Genomic DNA, 17,990 nt, shown 5'->3' with positions numbered 1-17,990 from the left:
ATACCTACCTATGTACGGTATCTACCTGCCATTCCAAGTAAATTTGTATGTGTCAAACTCTAAACCTTCAAATAAACATTCTGTTTTGTATGCTCGAATAGCTCATGTGTCAACTAGGGTTGTCTGTATCTTCCATGTTAGGCGGGTTATTCTCAAGAGGAGTGGACTCCGCTCCTCACTCACGAGAAAATGGCTGGTCACCGGGATGCCCAATCCCATGCTTTATGCAAATCAAATCAAAATAATTGCAAACAAAACTCCTCAGGACTGTTGTTAGTTGGAGGCACTCGTTGTTTCGAGCAAGCCATGGATTGATGTTTGTTGGTGGAGGGGGAGTATAAACTTTAGCATTCTGTTTGGGAACCTCCTATAATTGGTGTAGCATGGAAGATATCTCCATCTCTTGGTTGTTATGTTGACAATGAAAGTATACTGCTCAAAATATTATTCACCTCTATTTCAAAATCGAGCTCTGGCACCTCTATAAATCCATGCTTCCCTCTGCGAAGGGCCTATCTATTTACTTTTATGTTGAGTCATCATCCTCTTATTAAAAAGCACCAGTTGGAGAGCACCGCTGTCATTTGCATTCATTACTGTTAGTTTACATTGAGTATGACTTGACTGGATCTCTTTTACCATGAATTACAAAGTCTAGTCAGTCCTTGATCTTTAAAGGTACTCTGCATTTATGTTTTGCGGTCTCAGAAAGGGCTAGTGAGATATCATCTTGTTATATCATATTATGATTGTTTTGAGAAAGTGTTGTCATCCGAGATTTATTATTATTGCTCGCTAGTTGATTATGCCATTGATATGAGTAACATGAGACCTAAGAGTTATTGTGAATATGGTTAGTTTATAATCTTTGCTAAAAACTTGAATGTTGGCTTTACATATTTACAACAACAAGAGCAAACAGAGTTTGTAAAAGTTTTTCTTTATCACTTTCAGTTTTTCAACTGAATTGCTTGAGGACAAGCAAATGTTTAAGCTTGGGGGAGTTGATACGTCTCCGTCGTATCTACTTTTCCAAACACTTTTGCCCTTGTTTTGGACTCTAACTTGCATGATTTGAATGGAACCAACCCGGACTGATGCTGTTTTCAACAGAATTGCCATGGTGTTATTTATGTGGAGAAACAAAAGTTCCCGGAATGACCTGAAACTCCATGGAGATTATTTTTGGAAATAATAAAAAATACTGGCAAAGAATCAAGGCCGGGGGGCCCACACCCTAGCCACTATGATGGGGTGCGCGCCCCCCGCATCGTGGGCCCCCTGGAGCTCCACCGACCTCAACTCCAACTCCATATATTCGTGTTCGGGAAGAAAAAAATGAGGGAGAAGGATTCATCGTGTTTTACGATACGGAGCCACCACCAAGCCCTAAACTCTCTCGGGAGGGCTGATCTGGAGTCCGTTCGGGGCTCCGGAGAGGGGAATCCGTCGCTGCTACCTCTTGAGCACTGCGTTGGATTTCCCTGAAGAGGAAGGGATGATGCAGCAAAGTAGCGTAAGTATTTCCCTCAGTTTTGAGAACCAAGGTATCAATCCAGTAGGAGGCTACGCTCGAGTCCCTCGTACCTACACAAAAACAATAGCTCTACGCAACCAACGCGCTTAGGGGTTGTCAATCCCTTCACGGTCACTTACAAAAGTGAGATCTGATAGAGATGATAAATAATATTTTTGGTATAGAGATGCAAAGTAAAAAAGTAAAAGCAAAGCAATAATAAAGTGATGGAGATTAATATGATGAGAAAGAGACCCGGGGGCCATAGGTTTCACTAGTGGCTTCTCTCAAGAGCATAAGTATTCTATGGTGGGTGAACAAATTACTGTTGAGCAATTGACAGAATTGAGCATAGTTATGAGAATATCTAGGTATGATCATGTATATAGGCATCACGTCCGAGACAAGTAGACAGAAACGATTCTGCATCTACTACTATTACTCCACTCATCGACCGCTATCCAGCATGCATCTAGAGTATTAAGTTAAAAACAGAGTAACGCCTTAAGCAAGATGACATGATGTAGAGGGATAGTTTCATGCAATATGATAAAAAAACCATCTTGTTATCCTCGATGGCAATGATACAATACGTGCCTTGGTGCCCCTTCTGTCACTGGGAAAGGACACCGCAAGATCGAACCCAAAGCTAAGCACTTCTCCCATGGCAAGAACAACCAATCTAGTAGGCCAAACCAAACTGATAATTCGAAGAGACTTGCAAAGATAACCAATCATACATAAAAGAATTTAGAGAAGATTCAAATATTATTCATAGATAGACTTGATCATAAACCCACAATTCATCGGTCTCAACAAACACACCGCAAAAATAAGATTACATCGAATAGATCTCCATGAGAGAGGGGGAGAACATTGTATTGAGATCCAAAAAGAGAGAAGAAGCCATCTAGCTACTAGCTATGGACCCGTAGGTCTGAAGTAAACTACTCACACTTCATCGGAGAGGCTTGGATGATGATGTAGAAGCCCTCCGTGATCGATGCCCCCTTCGGCGGAGCTCTGGAACAGGCCCCAAGATGGGATCTCGTGGATACAGAAAGTTGCGGTGGTGGAATTAGGTTTTGGCTCCGTATCTGATCGTTTGGGGGTACGTGCATATATAGGAGGAAGAAGTACGTCGGTGGAGCTTCGAGGGGCCCACGAGGCAGGGGCGCGCCCTAGGCGGGCGCCCTCCACCCTCGTGACTGCCTCGTGGCTTTCTTGATGGAGGGTCCAAGTCTCCTGGATCTTATCTGATGAGAAAATCACGTTTCCGAAGATTTCATTCCGTTTGGACTCCGTTTGATATTCCTTTTCTTCGAAACCCTAGAACAGGAAAAAAAACAACAATTCTGGGATGGGCCTCCGGTTAATAGGTTAGTCCCAAAAATAATGTAAAAGTGGATAATAAAGCCCAATAATGTCCAAACAGTAGATAATATAGCATGGAGCAATCAAAAATTATAGATACGTTGGAGACGTATGAAGCATTCCCAAGCTTAATTCCTGCTCGTCCTCGAGTAGGTAAATGATAAAAACAGAATTTTTGATGCGGAGTGCTACTTGGCATAATTTCAATGTAAATCTTCTTAATTGTGGTATGAATATTCAGATTCAAAAGGTTCAAGACAAAATTTCATGTTGGCATAAAATTAATAATACTTCAAGCATACTAACAAAGCAATTATGTCTTCTCAAAATAACATGGCCAAATAAAGCTATCCCTACAAAATCATATAGTCTGGCTATGCTCTATCTTCACCACACAAAGTATTTAAATCATGCACAACCCCGATGACAAGCCAAGCAATTGCTTCATACTTTTTACATTTTCAAAACTTTTTCGATCTTCATGCAATACATGAGCGTGAGCCATGGATATAGCACTATATGTGGAATAGAATGGTGGTTGTGGAGAAGACAAAAAGGGAGAAGATAGTCTCACATCAACTAGGCGTATCAACGGGCTATGGAGATGCCCATCAATAGATATCAATGTGAGTGAGTAGGGATTGCCATGCAACGGATGCACTAGAGCTATAAGTATATGAAAGCTCAAAAGAAACTAAGTGGGTGTGCATCCAACTCGCTTGCTCATGAAGACCTAGGGCTTTTTGATGAAGCCCATCATTGGAATATACAAGCCAAGTTCTATAATGAAAAATTCCCACTAGTATATGAAAGTGACATAATGAGAGACTCTCTATCATGAAGATCATGGTGCTACTTTGAAGCACAAGTGTGGTAAAAGAATAGTAACATTGTCCCTTCTCTCTTTTCTCTCATTTTTTTATTTGGGCCTTTCTCTTTTTTTTATGGCCTCTTTTTTTTTGTCCGGAGTCTCATCCCGACTTGTGGGGGGATCATAGTCTCCATCATCCTTTCCTCACTTGGTACAATGCTCTAAAAATGATGATCATCACACTTTTTTTTCTTACAACTCAAAAATTACAACTCGATACTTAGAACAAAATATGACTCTATATGAATGCCTCCGGCGGTGTACCAGGATGTGCAATGAATCAAGAGTGACATGTATGAAAGAATTATGAACGGTGGCTTTGCCACAAATACAATGTCAACTACATGATCATGCTAGCAATATGACAATGATGGAGCGTGTCATAATGAACGGAATGGTGGAAAGTTGCATGGCAATATATCTCGGAATGGCTATGGAAATGCCATGATAGGTAGGTATGGTGGCTGGTTTGAGGAAGGTATTTGGTGGGTGTATGATACCGGCGAAAAGTGTGCGGTATTAGAGAGGCTAGCAATGGTGGAAGGAAGGAAAGTGTGTATAATCCATGGACTCAACATTAGTCATAAAGAACTCATATACTTATTGCAAAAATCTAGAAGTTATCAAAGCAAAGTATTACACGCTTTCTCCTAGGGGTATAGATTGGTAGGAAAAGATCATCGCTCGTCCCCGACCGCCACTCATAAGGAAGACAATCAATAAATAAATCATGCTCTGACTTCATCACATAACGGTTCACCATACGTGCATGCTACGGGAATCACAAACTTTAACACAAGCATTTCTCAAATTCACAACTACTCAACTAGCATGACTCTAATATCACCATCCTCATATCTCAAAACAATTATCAAGCATCAATTTTTTCTTAGTATTCAACGCACTCAAAAGAAAGTTTTACAAATCTTGAATACCAAGCATATTATTATTAAGCAAATTACCATGCTATTAAGACTCTCAAAATAATCTAAGTGAAGCATGAGAGATAAATAGTTTCTATAAAACAAATCCACCACCGTGCTCTAAAAGATATAAGTGAAGTACTAGAGCAAAACTATAAAGCTCAAAAGATATAAGTGAAGCACATAGAGTATTCTATCAAATTTCAAATCATGTATGGCTCTCTCAAAAGGTGTGTACAGCAAGGATGATTGTGGTAAACTAACAAGCAAAGATTCAAATCATAAAAGACGCTCCAAGAAAAACACATGTCATGTGGTGAATAAAAATATAGCTCCAAGTAAAGTTACCGATAGAAGTAGACGAAAGAGGGGATGCCTTCTGGGGAATCCCCAAGCTTTGGATTTTAGGTGTCCTTAGATTATCTTGGGGGTGCCATAAGAATCCCCAATATTAGGCTCTTTCCACTCCTTGTACCATAATCCATCAAATCTTTACCCAAAACTTGAAAACTTCACAACACAAAACTTAAAGTAGAAAATCTCGTGAGCTCCGTTAGCGAAAGAAAACAAAAGACAACTTCAAGGTACTGTAACGAACTCATTTTTTATTTATATTGGTGTTAAACCTAATGTATTCCAACTTCTCTATGGATTATAAACTATTTTACTAGCCATAGATTCATCAAAATAAGCAAACAACACACGAAAAACAGAATCTGTTAAAAACAGAATAGTCTGTAGTAATATGTAGCTAGAGCAAGATCTGGAACCCCAAAAATTCTAAAATAAATTTATGGACGTGAGGAATTTATCTATTAATCATCTTCAAAAAGAATTAACTAAATAGCACTCTCCAAATAAAAATTACAGCAATTCTCGTGAGCGCTAAAGTTTCTGTTTTTTACAGCAAGTTCAACAAGACTTTCCCCAAGTCTTCCCAACGGTTCTACTTGGCACAAACACTAATTAAACACAAAAAATACAACCAAAACATTATTTATTACTAAACAGGATCAAAAAGCAAGGAATAAAAATAAAATTGGGTTTCCTCCCAACACGCGCTATCGTTTAACGCCCCTAGCTAGGCATAACAAGCAAGAATAGAACTAGGTATTGCCATCTTTGGTAGGCAATCCATAAGTGGCTCTCATGATAGATTCATATGGTAATTTTATTTTCTTTCTAGGGAAGTGTTCCATGCCCTTTTTTAATGGAATTAGAATCTAATATTCCCTTCCTTCATATCAATAATTGCACCAACCGTTCTAAGGAAAGGTCTACCAAGAATAATAGGGCAAGAAGGATTGCAATCTATATCAAGAACGATAAAATCTACGGGCACATAATTCCTATTTGCAACAATAAAAACATCATTAATTCTTACCATAGGTTTCTTAATAGTGGAATCCGCGAGATGCAAGTTTAGAGAGCAATCATCAAAATCACGGAAATCTAGCAAATCACACAAAGTTTTGGGAATAGTAGAGACACTAGCACCCAAATCACACAAAGCATAAAACTCATAATTTTTAATTTTAATTTTAATAGTAGGTTCCCACTCACCATAAAGTTTTCTAGGGATTGAAACTTCCAATTCAAGTTTTTCTTCATAAGATTGCATCAAGGCATCAACGATATGTTTAGTAAACTCTTTATTTTGACTATAAGCGTGAGGAGATTTTAGCACGGATTGCAACAAGGAAATACAATCAATCAAGGAGCAATTTTCATAGTTAAATTCCTTGAAATCCATAATCATGGGTTTAGCAACATCTAGGGTTTTAATTTCTTCAATCCCACTTTTATCAAATTTAGCATCAAGATCAACAAATTCCGAATTCTTAGAACGCCTTCTAGGTAAAGGTGGATCATATTCAGTCCCATCATTATCAAGATTCATATTGCAAAACAAAGATTTAATAGGGGACACATCAATAACTTTTAGATCTTCATCATTATTTTCATAGGAACTAGAAGAACACGCTTTTATAAAGGCATCTTTCTTAGCACGCATCCTAGCGGTTCTTTCTTTGCACTCGTCAATGGAAATTCTGATGGCTTTGAGAGACTCATTGATATCATGCTTAGGTGGGATAGATCTAAGTTTCAAAGAATCAACATCAAGAGCAATTCTATCAATGTTCCTAGCCAAATCATCAATCTTAAGCATTTTTTCTTCAATCATAGCATTAAAATTCTTTTGCAAAGAAATAAATTCTTTAATATTAGATTCAAAATCAGAGGGCATCTTATTATAAATTCCATAAGAATTTTTGTAGGAATTACCATAATTATTAGAGGGATTACTAGGATAAGGCCTAGGATTGAAATTTCCTTTATATGCGTTGTTACCAAAATTGTTCCTACCAACAAAATTCACGTCCATAGATTCATTATTATTATCAATCAAAGTAGACAAGGGCACATCATTAGGATCAGAAGAAACACTCTTATTATCAAATAATTTCATAAGTTCATCCATCTTTCCACTCAAAACATTAATTCCTTCTATCGCATGCACCTTTTTAGTAGATCTTTCAGTATGCCATTGAGAATAATTAACCATAATATTGTCTAGGAGTTTAGTAGCTTCTCCTAAAGTGATTTCCATAAAAGTGCCTCCCGCGGCCAAATCTAAAAGACTTCTAGAAGCAAAATTCAATCCGGCATAAAAATTTTGTATAATCATCCACAAATTCAAACCATGAGTAGGGCAATTACATATCATTAGTTTCATTCTCTCCCAAGCTTGTGCAACATGTTCACGATCAAGTTGTTTAAAATTCATAACATCGTTTCTAAGAGAGATGATCTTAGCGGGAGGAAAATACTTAGTGATAAAAGCATCTTTGCACTTGTTCCAAGAACCAATACTATTTTTAGGCAAAGACGAAAACCAAGCTTTAGCACGATCTCTAAGCGAAAAAGGAAATAGCTTTAATTTAACAATATCATTATCGACATCTTTCTTCTTTTGCATGTCACACAAATCAACGAAGCTATTAAGATGGGTAGCGGCATCTTCACTGGGAAGGCCGGAGAACGGATCTTTCATGACAAGATTCAGCAAAGCAGTATTAATTTCACAAGATTCAGCATCGGTAAGAGGAGCAATCAGAGTGCTAAGGAAATCATTGTTGTTGGTATTGGTGAAGTCACACAATTTAGTATTATCTTGAGCCATCGCGACAAACAAGCAAACTAACACACGAGCAAACAAAAAGCAAACAGGCAAAAGAGACAAATAGAGAAAGAGAGGGAGGATAGAGAGAGAGAGAGAGGGCGAATAAAACGGCAAGGGTGAATTGGGGGGAGAGGAAAACGAGAGGCAAATGGCAAATAATGTAATGCGGGAGATAGGGATTGTGATGGGTACTTGGTATGTTGACTTTTGCGCAGACTCCCCGGCAATGGCGCCAGAAATTCTTCTTACTACCTCTTGAGCACTGCGTTGGATTTCCCCGAAAAGGAAGGGATGATGCAGCAAAGTAGCATAAGTATTTCCCTCAGTTTTTGAGAACCAAGGTATAAATTCAGTAGGAGGATACGCTCGAGTCCCTCGTACCTACACAAAAACAATAGCTCAACGCAACCAACGCGCTTAGGGGTTGTCAATCCCTTCACGGTCACTTACGAAAGTGAGATCTGATAGAGATGATAAATAATATTTTTGGTATAGAGATGCAAAGTAAAAAAGTAAAAGCAAAGCAATAATGAAGTGATGGAGATTAATATGATGAGAAAGAGACCCGGGGGCCATAGGTTTCACCAGTGGCTTCTCTCAAGAGCATAAGTATTCTACGGTGGGTGAACAAATTACTGTTCAGCAATTGACAGAATTGAGCATAGTTATGAGAATATCTAGGCATGATCATGTATATAGGCATCACGTCCGAGACAAGTAGACCGAAACGATTCTGCATCTACTACTATTACTCCACTCATCGACCGCTATCCAGCATGCATCTAGAGTATTAAGTTAAAAACAGAGTAACGCCTTAAGCAAGATGACATGATGTAGAGGGATAGTTTCATGCAATATGATAAAAACCCCCATCTTGTTATCCTCGATGGCAACGATACAATACGTGCCTTGCTGCCTCTTCTGTCACTGGGAAAGGACACCGCAAGATCGAACCCAAAGCTAAGCACTTCTCCCATGGCAAGAAAAATCAATCTAGTAGGCCAAACCAAACTGATAATTCGAAGAGACTTGCAAAGATAACCAATCATACATAAAAGAATTCAGAGAAGATTCAAATATTATTCATAGATAGACTTGATCATAAACCCACAATTCATCGGTCTCAACAAACACACTGCAAAAAGAAGATTACATCGAATAGATCTCCACGAGAGAGGGGGAGAACATTGTATTGAGATCCAAAAAGAGAGAAGAAGCCATCTAGCTACTAGCTATGGACCCGTAGGTCTGAAGTAAATTACTCACACTTCATCGGAGAGGCCTGGATGATGATGTAGAAGCCCTCCGTGATCGATGCCCCCTCCGGCGGAGCTCCGGAACAGGCCTGTGACGCCCGGGTAATTAAGCTACAGTAATCCCCGCTAATGATGCCACGTCACCTCGGTTACTGTGGTTAAACTCGCGTTAGTTCGGAACCTAGTTCGAATTTCAAATTCAAAATCGAGCAAACAATAAAAGTTTTCAAATATTAAAATTTAAATGTTCGGAGTGAACCAAATAATACATAGGTAATTATGGTGGAGAAACCAAACTTTGATAAAATGTTTAAAGGCCCTAAAACAATTAAAACAATAGTGAAAACAATTAAACAAATGCCTATTGAATTTATAAAATGCTAACACTATTTTATTATGGGTTAAGAATTAATCTCGTAGTAGTTTATTGGTAAATACAAATTAGGCACTAGTGGTAATTTTATAAAACTAAAAATAAAAGAAACTACAAATAAAAAGAGACAAGAAAATATATATAAAAAAGGAAAACAGAAAACAGGACACCCCCCCCCCCGCTGGGCCAAGTGGCCCAGCTGGCCTCAGCCTCCCGAACGGGCTGGCCCACCCCACGGCCTAGCCGCCCCCCCCCCCCACACCCACTTAACCCCCCCATCCGACCGAAACCCTAACCCCCCCACTCGCCCCACTCCCTCCCCCGATTCCCCTGGATCGGGATCGATCCCCACCTCTCCCCTCGCCTCCCTCACGCTTCCCCACGATCCAACCTGGATCGGGGCCGACTGCGCCGCCCGTCGCCGCGCTGACCCTGCCGCCACCTAGCGCCGTCGCCCGTGCCCGCCCCCTCATCCCTCCACCCCGCATGGATCTGGTCGGGGCAGCCGACGCCCCCGACGCCCAGCACCTTGCCGCTCGCCTACGTCGGACCACCCCGTCGCCGACCGTCGCCGCCGCCTCGTCCTCCTCCTCGCCGGTCCTCCCCGACCGCCGTCATGCCCACTGCCAGTGCCCTACAGTCCCCCCCCCCCCCGTGAGCTCCCTTCTCTCCCTTCTCCGTCACCGGCGCCGTATCCCCCCCGTTACGCCGTTGCCGCCCCGCCGTGGGCCGCACGCGTCGGCCGCGCCCTGGGCACGCGCGACACCAACCGCGCCGGACCGTCCCGCCCCCGTCTCCTCCTTTCCTCGCGCTCCTCGCGCTCACCATGGCCCTCGCTCCCGTGGCCGCGCCCTCTCCCCCCAGGTCGCCTCGCCTCCAACCCGGCCTCCTCTCCCTCCGGCGACGCTGGCCCCGTGCTTCCCCGCCTCGGCCAGCGCCCCTGCGCCCATCCCTGCCGTCGCCCGCTCCCGCTCCGGTCGGCGCCCCATGGCCCCGTGCCTCGGTGCGCCTCGTCTCCGCCCTTCCCTCCTCCCGCGGCCGCGCCACCGCGCCCGCCCGCGCACCACTGGCCGCGTCGGCGCTACCCCTCGCCTCCGCCCGCCGTGGCCCCGGTTGGCCGCGCTGGCGTGCCGCGCCATTGGTGCCCCGGCGGCCTCGTCCCGCCCTGCGGGTGAGTGCTCGTTCGAGTGGCGCCCGTAATCGCACGCCCGCATAGGCTCCTTTTGGCCCACTGACAAAGGGGCCTCCCCAGAACGTTTAAAAAAAGGAATTAAAAAAATAAAAAAATAAAAATATTAAATAAATAAATAAATAATAATTAAAATAATTAGAATATTAATTAAGTAATTAAGTAATTAATTAAGTTAATTAATCCTGATTAGATTAACCTAATCACTAATTAAATTAACTAATCTGTAATTAAACTAAGCAGAGAATGACAGGTGGGTCCCACTGGACCCACACGTCAGGTTGACCAGGTCAATGGTCAATGTTGACTGCTGACATCACCCTGATGTCATGCTGACGTCAGCATTTACTATTCTGGATAATGTTGGATTAGATAATTAATTAAATTCCAGAAATTAATAAAATCTTTAGAAAATCATATCTTTTAATCCGTAACTCGGATTAAAATATTTTCAACATGAAAGTTGCTCAGAACGACGAGACGAATCCGGATACGCAGTCCGTTCGTCCGCCACACCCCCCTAACCTATCGAACTCGCAACTTTCCCCCTCCGGCTCCTCTGCCCGAAAACGCGAAACACCGGGAATACTTTCCCGGATGTTTCCCCCCTTAACCGGTACCACCTCATACCACGTTAGGGCACGCCTAGCATCGTTACTTGTCTTGTCATGCATCGATATGCATCTGTTTACATGGTATTCATTGTTTCTTCCCCCTCTTCTCTCCGGTAGACTACGAGACCGACACTGCTGCTGCCCAGTTCGACTACGGAGTTGACGACCTCTCTATCTTGCCAGAGCAACCAGGCAAGCCCCCCCCCTGATCACCAGATATCGCCTATTCTACTCTATACTGCTTGCATTAGAGTAGTGTAGCATGTTACTGCTTTCTGTTATACCTATCCTGATGCATAGCCTGTCCTTGATACTACTGTTGTTACCTTTACCTGCAATCCTATATGCTTAGTATAGGATGCTAGTATATTCATCTGTGGCCCTACATTCTTGTCCGTCAGCGGTGCTATAATATCGGGCCGTGATCACTCGGGAGGTGATCACGGGTATATACTGTATACTTTATACATGATACATGTGGAGACTAAAGTCGGGTCGGCTGGTGGAGCACCCGCGAGTGGATCTTTGTGGCGGAGCGACAGGGTAGGTTGAGACCGCCTAGGAGAGAGGTGGGCCTGGCCCTGTTCGGCGTTCGCGGATACTTAACACGCTTAACGAGATCTTGGTATTTGATCTGAGTTGGCTACGAGCCTATACGCACTAACCAACTACGTGGGAAAGATATGGGCACTCGGCGTCATGGTATCAGCCGAAGCACTTCGTGACGCCAGCGACTGAGTGGCGCGCGCCGGATTGGAACGTAAGCCTGCTCTTGTATTAAGGGGGCTAGTTCTGCTTTCGGCCGCGTACGCAACGTGCAGGTGTGCTATGGGTGATGGGCCCAGACCCCTGTGTGCTTAGGTTTAGACCGGCGTGCTGGCCTCTCTGTTGAGCCTAGGTGGGGCTGCGACGTGTTGATCTTTCGTGGCCGAGCATGACCCGGGAAAGTGTGTCCGGCCAAATGGGATCAAGCGTGTTGGGTAAGTTGGTGCACCCCTGCAGGGAAGTTAATCTATTCGAATAGCCGTGATCTTTGGTAACAGGACGACTTGGAGTTGTACCTTGACCTTATGACAACTAGAATCGGATACTTAATAAAACACACCCTTCCAAGTTCCACAGACAACTCGGTGATCGCTTTTCCACAGGGCGACGAGGGGAGGATCGCCGGGTAGGATTATGCTATGCGATGCGACTGGAGATGCGACTGGAGATGCTACTTGGAGATGCTACTTGGAGATGCTACTTGGAGGACTTCAATCTACTCTCTTCTACATGCTGCAAGACGGAGGCTGCCAGAAGCGTAGTCTTCGACAGGATTAGCTATCCCCCTTTATTCTGGCATTCTGCAGTTCAGTCCACCGATATGGCCCTTTACACATATACCCATGCATATGTAGTGTAGCTCCTTGCTTGCGAGTACTTTGGATGAGTACTCACGGTTGCTTTTCTCCCTCTTTTCCCCTTTCCCTTCTACCTGGTTGTCGCAACCAGATGCTGGAGTCCAGGAGCCAGACGCCACCGTCGACGATGACTCCTACTACACTGGAGGTGCCTACTACTACGTGCAGCCCGCTGACGGTGACCAGGAGTAGTTAGGAGGATCCCAGGCAGGAGGCCTGCGCCTCTTTCGATCTGTGTCCCAGTTTGTGTTAGCCATCTATGGCTACTTGTTTACTTATGTCTGTTCTCAGATTTTGTTGCTTCCGCTGACTCGTCTATGATCGAGCACTTGTATTCGAGCCCTCGAGGCCCCTGGCTTGTATTATGATGCTTGTATGACTTATTTATGTTTTTAGAGTTGTGTTGTGATATCTTCCCGTGAGTCCCTGATCTTGATTGTACACATTTGCGTGCATGATTAGTGTACGATTGAATCGGGGGCATCACAAGTTGGTATCAGAGACGACTGCCTGTAGGAATCCCCCTTCCACACTCGTTGGCCGAAGTCGAGTCTAGACTTTACAAAACTTTTACTAACTTGGTTGTGTGGCCCATGGGCCCACGTCGCCATTGGGTGGTATTAGGATCTTTTACTCCTCGACCTTTACTCTGGGATTCTGAACTCTCTTCTATTCAGGTTAAACGATTTTTACTAAATTCTAACTTTTAGGTTCTCGAATATACTTTCTACCGGAGGGGCCCTTCAGTCCGGATGATCACCGACTGCACCAGAAGATTTCGGAGATACTCTTTGATATTCTCTCGAGACTTTGTGCCCATCACTTTTGCTATTCCCGACCACCGATAAATCCGTATGGAAAACTACTTACACTTGCCATTCATACGATCATCCCCCATTGATCTTGTTATTACAAGATACCCCGAAGTTTTCTCTATTGTTCCGAGAATACTTTGTGCCTACTGCCTAGCAGTTCTTTGCCACATGAATACCCCTTCAAATAATTTCTCGCACTTATCGAGTATCCACTCATCCCCAGTTGATTCATGTATTTCACAAAAGTCTTCGAAATGCCATTCGATCTTCCGAAAATCCCGAGCAGCCTATTCCTCTTGAAATTCTTGCTTGCTTGCATTATGGTTAGTCCCATAAGTCTCATAGTCCTTATTGACATTCCTTGTCATTATCATTTTGAGTCTGTTGACTCAATATGTTTGCGAATACCCGCAAACATCATTGATCCTTATAAATTACCTTTCCGGCTGAGCTGCCATTCTTTTAACTGGAATTGGTTCTCGACCAATCCAATTGTCGTTGATTGTACCCTAAGGCTATTCAACTTATCCATCCCTAATCAGAGCATTGCTTCTGATCCCTTGATTTGGAAATCATAATTCCTTTGCATTTGACAATTGAGTTAGTCAGTTGTTTCTATAATTTGATCTCCTTGCACTCTTCTTCCTCTAGTTGAGTACCGATGCTCACGTCAGATCCCTTGTGGACCATCAGGTCCATTGTTGGATTTTATCCGTCAGCATCCTTCATATTCAATAACTTTGTGAGACCTTCCCCTAATACATAATGCCTTTGGTAAATTGTATCCTCTGCTTTGTCAACCATGCTCTACCTCCGAGCTTGAGTTATTTACCCCTGAAGTTGATGGTATACGTTCCTAAGATGCCTTGATGGGTTGAACCTATGCCCTCCTTAATATGTGTGAACTCGAAAATTTTCACGAGTCATACTCTTCCAGTGTTTTGCTAGATAAAGTTTAAACATTACAACTTCTCCGAAAAATGAGAAGTGAATGGAAGGTTATGCATTGAGGAAGTGGGAGTCGACCTTGAACCTTTGTGTTCATGCCCATGGACACGATGTAGATCCTATCATGGAAGCTTCTTGAAACAATAACTATTCCTTTGGTATAAGTTCATCTTATATCTGGGATCTGGCCTTTTGCAATCGTGGTTCCGACCATGTTCTCTTTTAAATACCATTTCTCGTGCAAGATTGAGCACTTGTCTTCTGTAGAGCAATACCCCCAGTCCAACCTCTACTTTGGTCTGTCATCGAGTATTACCCCCCTGGTATCTCGAGATTATCATGGAACTACATAACATCTTATGAGTTCTTCATCAAGTGCTACATTCCCACTAGTTCCAATTTTTTCACGGGCTTTGAGTTATTAAACACTCAAAGACACCGATAACTGACTCGAGTCTGCATCGCGATTAAGAAACTCTTGTAACCCTCATTACTTACGAGTTTGAACTCAATCACGTCATCCCTAGCCTGATTGGCTATATCCTTGTCGTGCCGATCTTAACTAGGCTACCTGGTCCTTCTTCCCAGAGCGTAATTTTTACGATGAGCTAAGCTTACGTCGAATTTTCCTCATCATATCATTTCACCTTAAACAACAAGCTTGAGTTCGAGTTTGTTTCGTAACTGTGGTTCCAATAACCTCTTGCTTCATCATTCCTTTGACTTGATGTCATCGCTGATTGATTACATCTGCATGAAATCTCTCGACAATTGTGTCGTGATCATCATCAACCTTATGAGCTCTTCCAGGAATTCAATTGAATTCATGATGGGTAATACCATCCTTGCCCCTTGATGATTCCTGTTCTCATCGATCACTTTATTGCCTTCCGTTCAACACAACTTGTTCGTGTTTTGTGTAAACCTTGAGATCCCTGCTACCCAGCAGTTGATCTTCCTTACCTCGGAAGTATTACCATCTCTTTTTGTCAAGAATGTGGTGAGAATTTCACCACCTCTTAAGAATTCTTGATAACATAATACTTCTTTCCATCTTCGTACATTCCTTGGTCCCCGTATTGTTTTCAACCGGAATACCGACAATTGAGCTATGACGTGTGAATTCAAAACTTCTAGCAACCCTATTGCTTTGAAGTGAATGGGCGATAGTTCATTCTAAGTCTTTCGATAATTGAATCACCATTCTAACATTGGCCGTGCAACCCAACCCATATTTCGGGTGCACCGTTCAACCAATGTTTAATTATGTATGTTTTCCTCAAGCATATCCCATTATATCATTTGATCTAACAAATGTCATCTTCTTGTTCACATTATCGTGGAAATCCATCCGTTTGGAATTCTCGATGAATTGTCGTTGAGCCCATCAGCCACCTTCTCATCCCCTCCTTGGTTTAATGATGAACTATTGCTTCAGAAACCCGCTCCCATAGTTCATTCCTCGAGAATCTTGCAATGTCATTTCGTCGGTTTGTGTTGCACCTTTTCCTCTCGGACCCCCTGAGTTTGAGGTATCATGACACCAATTGGATATGAATCTCGGTCAGATATGATGGTTGGGACAACTTTCCGAGAGTTATGATGTTGATCCTTTGGTGACCCGGTAACCTGATGTCATGCCTAGCACCCCCCCCCCCGGGCTGGAGGACCTATCATTATAGATTCCTTTTCAGCAAGGTTATTCATTCATCCATGAGGGAATTGTAAGACTTATTCTACAAGTTATTCCTGGTGGATCCTTCGTGTTTCCAAAGTCTGATCTTCACCTGAAGACCATGTCAATGCTATCTCGAAGCATATCAATGGTGCTCCGATTTTCAACAGGAACATTTGAAGCACGATGCTAAATTTTATTTATCATTTATCCTAACACCGTGGTATGGGTAATATCATGAGATTCCTCCCCCCTTACCTAAATGGTTTTCTACTTTATATCCTGTCATGGATATCTTGCTCTGCTTGTCCTTGGGAAGGATATCCCCTTGAAATATGTGTTTAAACATATTTTCCCTTCCATTGTTCTGTTTAATCTGATGATCATATTTTCCTTCCATTGGTTTGTTTGAACCTTTTCTATGATCTATACGATATAAGCAGTAATAATCCACTGCTTGTGCAAACACCTCGAGGTACAACTCTGTCAGTAAGACCCTGTTACTATTGTTGATGACATTCCGGTAGCCACCGATGGACGAGAACCTTGCCTATTGGTCCGCCTCGTTCAACGAGCAGGAAACTGGTTCTCTTCGTCCCTCGCCCTCGGTACCAACGTTGATGCCGACATAACTTACATGGTACTCTCTGACATGCCTTGCTATCATGACCGTGAAAGATGTCACTTCTCCAAAAAAAACCACATGGTGGGCCCATAACCCACAGTTCCACAGGATCGAAACCTGACTGTCATGTACACCCCCTATTCCCAAAGTTATTCCTCGCGCGTGGACTCGTATGTAATCCACGGGCCACTGTCCTAGTGATCTATTCTGGTATCAGACGCAATACTTACTCTCGCTACTCTGAACCCCTTTCTCACTCTGGTTCAGGCTTCGAGCAACTATCTATCCGCTTGGATCCTATTATGGTACCTTCGTACCTTACTCTCGAGGTATTTCATATGTTCAACTCGAGAGATAATCTTATGCTAATTCATGGGTTAACCCCGGATTGTTTCCCTCAAAAGCATTATGTCGTAGTGAGCTGCCCCTTATCTTTTCTTAGGTACGATGGAGTTCCCGAAGAAATGATGACAAGTTTATCATGATGCATCGGAATAAAGGATTGAAGACACCAGCGAAAGGGATTAACTTCTTCGAGAAGATCCGCTAGAATATCGTAACCAGAACTTTCCCCTTACTCCCCTCTTAAATCTCGGGACGAGATTTCTTGTAGTGGAGGAGAATTGTGACTCCCGGGTAATTAAGCTACAGTAATCCCCGCTAATGATGCCACGTCACCTCGGTTACTGTGGTTAAACTCGCGTTAGTTCGGAACCTAGTTCGAATTTCAAATTCAAAATCGAGCAAACAATAAAAGTTTTCAAATATTAAAATTTAAATGTTCGGAGTGAACCAAATAATACATAGGTAATTATGGTGGAGAAACCAAACTTTGATAAAATGTTTAAAGGCCCTAAAACAATTAAAACAATAGTGAAAACAATTAAACAAATTCCTATTGAATTTATAAAATGCTAACACTATTTTATTATGGGTTAAGAATTAATCTCGTAGTAGTTTATTGGTAAATACAAATTAGGCACTAGTGGTAATTTTATAAAACTGAAAATAAAAGAAACTACAAATAAAAAGAGATAAGAAAATATATATAAAAAAAGGAAAATAGAAAACACGACACCCCCCCCCCCGCTGGGCCAAGTGGCCCAGCTGGCCTCAGCCTCCCGAACGGGCTGGCCCACCCCACGGCCTAGCCGGCCCCCCCACACACTCACTTAACCCCCCCCCCCCACCCGACCGAAACCCTAATCCCCCCACTCGCCCCAC

The sequence above is a fragment of the Triticum aestivum genome, chromosome 6A, assembly GCF_018294505.1.
Source record: "Triticum aestivum cultivar Chinese Spring chromosome 6A, IWGSC CS RefSeq v2.1, whole genome shotgun sequence".
Classification (NCBI taxonomy): domain Eukaryota; kingdom Viridiplantae; phylum Streptophyta; class Magnoliopsida; order Poales; family Poaceae; genus Triticum; species Triticum aestivum.
The sequence above is the reverse complement of the archived record's forward strand: the minus strand, read 5'-3'. Positions refer to the sequence as shown.